Source organism: Sturnira hondurensis, unplaced genomic scaffold (genome assembly GCF_014824575.4).
Source record: "Sturnira hondurensis isolate 20B ecotype Veracruz unplaced genomic scaffold, ASM1482457v3 Scaffold0009719, whole genome shotgun sequence".
In the NCBI taxonomy this organism is placed as follows: domain Eukaryota; kingdom Metazoa; phylum Chordata; class Mammalia; order Chiroptera; family Phyllostomidae; genus Sturnira; species Sturnira hondurensis.
This window is the reverse complement of record NW_028082350.1, coordinates 10,333,804-10,341,136: the sequence shown is the minus strand read 5'-3', so window position 1 is coordinate 10,341,136 and position 7,333 is coordinate 10,333,804. Positions and strand designations below refer to the sequence as shown.

The 7,333-nt window shown below is 44.3% G+C and overlaps 1 non-coding gene across 1 annotated transcript; it reads left to right on the top strand.

The window, feature by feature from the left end:
• Nucleotides 1–4,621: 4,621 nt before the first annotated feature.
• TRNAF-GAA (transfer RNA phenylalanine (anticodon GAA)) lies at nt 4,622–4,694 on the top strand. Its single transcript has one exon. It is a non-coding gene; the product is annotated as a tRNA-Phe (tRNA).
• Nucleotides 4,695–7,333: the final 2,639 nt, after the last annotated feature.

The window sequence follows — 7,333 nt, the reverse complement described above, 5'->3', positions numbered from 1 at the left end:
TACGTAAGTTTGGAGACATCACTTTATATCCATCAAGCAAAGGCATTATTTTCTACAAACACACAACTTCACAATGCATAGACATACCCATAGAAAAGGATCTCCAAAACCAAAAATAGCTGAGACTTAACATGAGATTCCAGTTAAGGATTTGGACTCTTGTGCCAATTTTTAATTGAAAGAAGGTCTTTCTCCCCCCACCCCACATTTTTATTTATTTATTTATTTATTTATTTATTTAGAGAGGAAATGGAGGGAGAAAGAGAGGGAGAGAAACATCAGCGTGTGGTTGCCTCTGTGCACTCCCTGTTGGGGACCTGGCCCACAACCCAGGCATGTGCCCTGACTGGGAATCGAACCTGCAACCCTTTGGTTGGCAGGCCCACACTCAATTCACTGAGCCACACCAGCCAGGGTGAATGAAAGAAAGTCTTTCTTTAAAAAAATATGTATTTGGAGTATTTAGCTCAAGCTAAAGAATATACTCTATAGGTTGGCAGTCAGTTCTGCACCAAAGTAATTGTGTGACTACTAAGAATGGAATTGTATCCCCTCTCCCCCCAATTCATATGATGAAGCCCTAACGCCCAAAGGGACAGTATTTGGAGCTGTGGCCTTTAGGAGATAATTAAGGTGAAGGAGGTCATAAGGATACAGCTCTAATCTATAGGATTGGTGGCTTCATGAGAAGAAGAAGAGAGATTTCTCTCCATGAACATGCTCCAAGGAAGCAAGGAAAAATCCACTGGAGTACCCAGGGAGAAGACAGCTGTCTGCAAGCCAGGAGAAGATCTCCCACGAGGAACCTAATTAGCAGGCACCTCAGTTCGGGACTTCCCAGACGCCGAACCTTGAGAAAATAAATTTCTTTAAGCACCGCCCTCCCCTCCCCCAAACATTTGTGGTAGTTTGTTATACCAGACTGAGCCCATCTCCAGCAAGGCAGTAACCCTGAGCCAACTATTTATAGGGTCCCTGGGGCTCAGTTTCCTGACACATAAAATTTCTGGGTCCGGCTAAGTAAGCCCAAATTCTTTTCCACCTCTAGCATTTCTTTGATTCCAACTCAGATTGTCTAGGTCCAGCACATCAAATTAAAAAAAAAAAAAAAAAAAAACGCNGTTATACCAGACTGAGCCCATCTCCAGCAAGGCAGTAACCCTGAGCCAACTATTTATAGGGTCCCTGGGGCTCAGTTTCCTGACACATAAAATTTCTGGGTCCGGCTAAGTAACCCCAAATTCTTTTCCACCTCTAGCATTTCTTTGATTCCAACTCAGATTGTCTAGGTCCAGCACATCAAATTAAAAATAAAAAAAAAAAAAACGCTGACTTTCCAATTTCCGTAAAATTTACAAAACGGTACAAGGAAGTCCCATATATCTTTTACCCAGAGTCACCGACTTTTGGCATTGCCCCCATTTACTTTTTCATATTCTCTTTTTATTGGTCTCTGTTTTTCTCTCTTTATATTTGTACACATACCATTTTAATGTTCTGAACCACTTGAGAGTAACTTGCAGATAGGACATCTCTCTATCCCTGAATACTTCAGGATGTATTTCTTAAGAACAAGGGTATTTGTTTACCTGAATATGGTCGCCAGCGCCAGGAAATTTAACACTGGCATGACCCTCTTGTGTAATCTGCAGCCCGTACTCCAGTTTCTTCAATTGCCCCACCAATCCTCTCCAGAGCGTTGACCCTCCCTAACAGGAGCCAGTCCGGGGTCACACACTGCCTTAGTGGTCAGGTCTTTTTAGCCCTTCCATCTGACACATTCCTCGGCTCTCTGCTTTTATGACCTTACCAGTTTTGAGAATACAGGCCAGCCCTGTACCAGAATAACCTTTATTTTGGGTTGGTGAATGTTGCCTCCTGGTTAAGTTCAGCTTGTGCAACCCTGGCTGGACTCTTATGTAAGGGACCAAGCTGTGTCCTTTCTGCAGAATCACATTCGGAGGCACGTGATGTCTGAATGCCTTTCCTTGGTGATGCTGACCTTGATGACCCGATAAAGGCCTTGTGTCATTTCTTCACTGCTCACATTCTGTTTCCCCCTTGCGGCTATTAAGAATCGGTGGGGAAATGCTCTGCGACCACGCAGTGTTCCTGCTCCTCCTCTAACGTCCCCCTCAGATTTAGCATCCACTGAGATTCTGGACCGAACCAGGCTTGACTGTGATGTTTGGGAAATGATGATTTCAGCGCTACCACGCCCCTCACATTTCTCAGTGGGCACAGCGAGTCAAGCCAGAATCCTCCATGTCCCTCTCCCTCCTTTACCGTACTCATGGGTTTTTATTTTATTCAAGGGGTAAATAATCTATGACTCTATTTATTTTGATGCTCAGATTATCCCAAATTTGGCCACTGGGAGCCCCTTCAAAGTGGCTCTTATGCCCTTTGATATATTCCCATTTTTTATATACTTGAGAAATACTGATTAAAATCAGAGGCACATCAAAATAAGTGCTTGTGTGTGTGTGTGTGTGTGTGTGTGTGTTGTGCGTGTGTGTGTGTGTTGTGCATGTGTGTTGTGCGGTCCCAGGAGCAAAGTTAAGGACACATTACCAGTGGACAGCATTTCAAAACTTTATTAGATGTTACAACTATATACAACGCATTCTCTTTAGTTGTTTTATTCTCAGATCTTCTCATAATTAGTTTTCATAGTTATCACAGGTAATTAGACTGAAGTTGGCTGAAACCCATAGGCTAATTTGGAAGACAGGACTGTAGCCTACATAAAACTTCTCAACATGGAGCCTTCTTCGACATCCTTCTCCTCATTTGAATGCCAATTTCTTTATCATCGGCTCCTTACTGTGACGTGTAAGCAGATTTTCACTTTGGCCCTTGGTGCACGGTCTCTGTGGAAGTTCTGATGGTTCCTCTTGCCTCTGCATTCATGTGGAGCAAAGCCTGGTTTTTGTCCAAGCTCACTAAGAAGTTTCATTCCTGTTGTCCACACTGAGGCACTAAGCTTGAGGTCTCAGACTTTCTCTGTTCACGGTGTTTTAGTGTTTCAATAATATTCCCCAGTGCCCCAAGCCAAAAGGAATAATGAACAGTTCCTTTAATTAAATGCTCAGCCCAAACGACTTATTAAGTATTTGTCTAATAACTTTGTAACTCTTTGGGAAAAAAATCATACATATCGATTGTAAAAAAATTTCTATTTTTGCATCATTACTTACCAATGGGATGTGTGTACCCTTTGGGTCGTGCAGAATTTCTCAGGCCTTGGAAGTCGCCACTCTTACTTCCTGTTATGCATTTATTTTCACGGGCAATTACTTTTTATCACAACTGCTGAAAACTTAGCTTCTCAAAGAGATAATGTCACTCAAAGAAATGACCCATGGCTGAAACTATGAGCTTCCTAGTGGTGCCCCACACATGTCCAATATCACCCCGCTGCCCTCGAACAATGGAAACCTGCAGCACTGCAGTACCCCGTAGGACTTGGCTGCTCAATTTGGGAAAGAGGACACCAAATCTGGGAAAAACCTTTGTAGAACAGCGATAACAAATATCGAGCTGATGCTAAAAATCTTTTCACTAACGATGAAACTGGTAGAGTTCGCTAGGTAGTACTAAGTTGTGGCTCTTTTTCACAGGTTATAAATTGGGTGATCACATCCTTTATTTTCCAGATATTCTAGGGTGAGTGAAAGGGTATGACTCTGACAATAGATGTAGACCAGGACTGTTCTGGGCAAACCAGGTTGTGTGGGCACCCAGTTAATCCACAGCTTACATCACGACACTTGCATTCCGAAATCCACCTTTATTTGGCAGGTAATCATTATTACAATGTAGCTTCTATTATCTCGTACTTTGCAAAAGGATGTTATCACATCAAACTGTGAAGCATGACATTTATTGGTCGTGTTCTTCTTTCTCTTATTTCTCCTATCGCTTTTCCTACATATCCCCTCTGACCCTGGACCTTTTCTTCTTCCCCTTTCCCGATCCCCGCNACCCTCCCCCCCCCCCCCCCCCCCCCGCCCATCCCATCAAAATTCACCTGCCACTTCCTACTCAAGTCTTTCCTGCATGTGAAAGATAGCTACATCCACGACACATAAGAAAGCCTGTGAAAATCCTCTTATTTCTTTCTTTATGTGGGACCCGCACATGCTCCAAATTTCTCCTCCTTTCACTCCAAGGCCCCCAAAGCCTTCACAGATCAATATTCACCCCAAAGTTCTCTGACCTCTTTCCCCTCTTTAGCCAACGCCTTCTTTGAAATCTCAAGCTCTTCTGTTACTTGGATCTGACACCATAAAGGAACTCAGAAAACGACTCTCCACCTTAGCGATTGCAAACACTTCCAAATATTCAATCGTTTTTTCTTTCCCTTTTTGTCCACATTTGAGTGCATCCATCCATGTTGGGGGGGAAAAAAGCAAGTAATGTATATAGTGTAATTTATACACCATATACATTAGTAATTTATATAGCGGCTAAATCACCGCTTGTAAAGAGCCAGACAGAATGACTCTCATATAGTCATTTGACATGACAATAAAAGAGACAGCAATAATTGGAAACGGACGAATCAGGAAGTCGCGCGAAATTCAGTAATACCTTGCTCTAAGCCAAGGCACAAGGCGCCGAAATAGCTCAGTTGGGAGAGCGTTAGACTGAAGATCTAAAGGTCCCTGGTTCGATCCCGGGTTTCGGCAGGCCTCCCTTTTAAAGAAGAATTAACTAATTTATTTATTGGAAGGGATTCAAATCGCAAAGGATCTTCTGTCAGGACTAAACTGACTCTCATTCACGCCAGCTTAAGGGAAAACGGACTAGAAGTGCAGCCACTCGGAACCGCCATTTCTGGCGCGCCTTCTCGGAGGCCGTCGGGGGCGTTGCTGCGCATGCGCGTTGCGGGGCCGCGGGGCTGGCGAAGCCCCGCCTCGACCGAGACCTAGACCTGGACCGGGACGGAGCCCTCGACCTTGGCTGGCCCAGGTCCGGTCCTGGTCTCAGCGCATGGGAGTTCCGGATGGCACCGCCTTGAGGGCTGGGACGAGAAAGGAGTCGATCTGTCTCGGGGGACGAGAGAGACAGCGTCATCCCAAATTTCATTCCCCAAAGCACCGCAATTTGAGAAACCAAACCCTACCGTTGAAGCGAATGGGGGCGGCTCGGTGTTTCTGGTTAGAGGCGCCGGCAGGGCCGCTCGGGCGGCGTCTGCAGTTTTTCGCCCAGCGGGGAAAGGCGTGGCGGCTTTACAGCTGTAAAATTAGTCTCATAGCTCAACAGTTTTACTTGGAATCCAGACCAGTGCTTCTCAAAGGGTGGTCCCTGCTCCAGCATCTTCATCTGCGAAATCCATCTCCATAGTTAGAAATCCGTCTACTGTGCCCCATCTCAAACGGGAAGAATCACAAATTCTTGTTTCCAACGCTACGCTGGGGGTAGATCCATTTATCTAGATATTCCTATTTATTTTCTTTAAATTTTTTTGTTGTTGTTCTCCTTTCTGTTTCTAAAAGAGCCCTTTACTACGACTTTTTGTGAACACACTTTTCCCGTTTGCTGTCTTTTTCTTCTGCAGGTCTGAACACAACTTTGGCATGGGTTCGAAATCAATTTTTCTTAAAGAACGTTTGTTTTCACAATAAGTGTGTGTTGGAGGTGGGACGTGCAGGGTATCACCTTTTCCTCGATACCTATGGAAGCCTAAACTAGATGGTGTGGAGTAAAGAAAGGAGAGGCCCCAGACGCCTTACTCTGTATTGTGTCGCTCCCTTAGCTGAGCCAGGACTCCGGGGCAGGAGGTCAGGGATGTAGATTAGAATTACAGGAGGAAGAAATTTTAATGTATTGGAGTAACTAGAAAATGGGTTATACAGGTTAGTGGGGTGCCGACTTGCTACAGATAAAAGAGCCACTTGTTGGATTTATACATTTGGTCTTGTGTATCTTCTGGTTCTGCTGTTTTGTGAGGGGAAGGGAACTCACATTTATGACGTACTGTGTACTCTCAGGTTATTAATTCATCAATTGGACGTTAATTAACTGACCTCCCCCTATGCGCCAGGCATTATTTGATCTTCCTAACTACCTTATGAAGTGTATATAATTATCTTCATTTTACATATAACAGTTCTTTAGGATTGCACGGATTAAATATATGTCCAGCATCTAGCAACTGCCGCCTCCTAAACGTTGCTATAAACGACTGCAGTATTTGTTGGGATGCTTGCTTAGACGCGTAAGTAAAAGTGGAGGTAATTGTAGGAGGAAACGGAAGGCTTTTGCTGGTTAATCAGAGAAGGCTCTACGGAGAAATAGGTTTCATTGGGCCCTCAGAAGAAGATTTCTTGGATAGGGAAAGACCACACAGTACTAACCAGCTCTCCAGGTGTTTGAGTGGGAGGAGAATGGTGAAGATGCTGAAAGTGAGAGTCGTTTCAGACAATGTGGGGCAGACACCATAACCCCATGTATTTGCTCCTGGAGTAGGAACATGTGTTATCAGCAGGAGGTCAGAGGAACACACCTGGTTAGATGTTGGACGGGGGGAAAAATAAAGGATAGTCTCGGCAGGCCTCCACCAGGGGGTAGAGGAGGTTGTAAACCGTGTGTTGGCCCTTATGTGTGGGAAGAATGATCAAGAAGGAGAGGGGAGGGAATTTCAGGGGAAAGGGGGATTTACAGGAACAAATATAAAGGATACATGGACAAAAACTAGGAGGGTGGAAATGGGAGGGAGGTGGGGAGGGCTGGGGGGTGGGCTGGGATGGGAGTAAAAGAAAACTGTACTTGAACAACAAGTAAAATAAAATTTAAAAAATCCTTAAGAGATCTAAATTGGAATTTCAATGCATTCATAGATTATGTTGGAAAAAAAGAAGGTAGGGAGTATTTAAAAATTTTTATATTTACACATATAATTTAAAAAATAAATATAGGTAGTATATGTATATAACTTTTTCTTTTACTTTAAGAAGCATGAAGAGGTAATCTGATCACTTTTACTTCCTTTCACTGAAGTGGAAAGTGCTCTGAGAGATGTCAAACTTAGCATTTCCTGGGAGTGAAGGCTGACAAAGACTGGACGTGAGCTCTCTTCCAGGAACCCCTCTGACATGGGGCAGCTCTGGGATACGTCCTCACGACCCCGGGGGAGGGTGGGGGAGGAGAAGGGTGATGCGTGGAAGTGTGGAGTCAGCCTTTCCTTTAGAAAAGAAATGCTTTTGACAGAAAGAACACAACCAGCATGAAACACTTATGAGTCAGTGCTCAGCCCAGTGCTCTATTAGCACCAGAAAGGTTGTGACTGTCCTCTTGGTTCAGACATTTATCCAGGTGGAGAGGG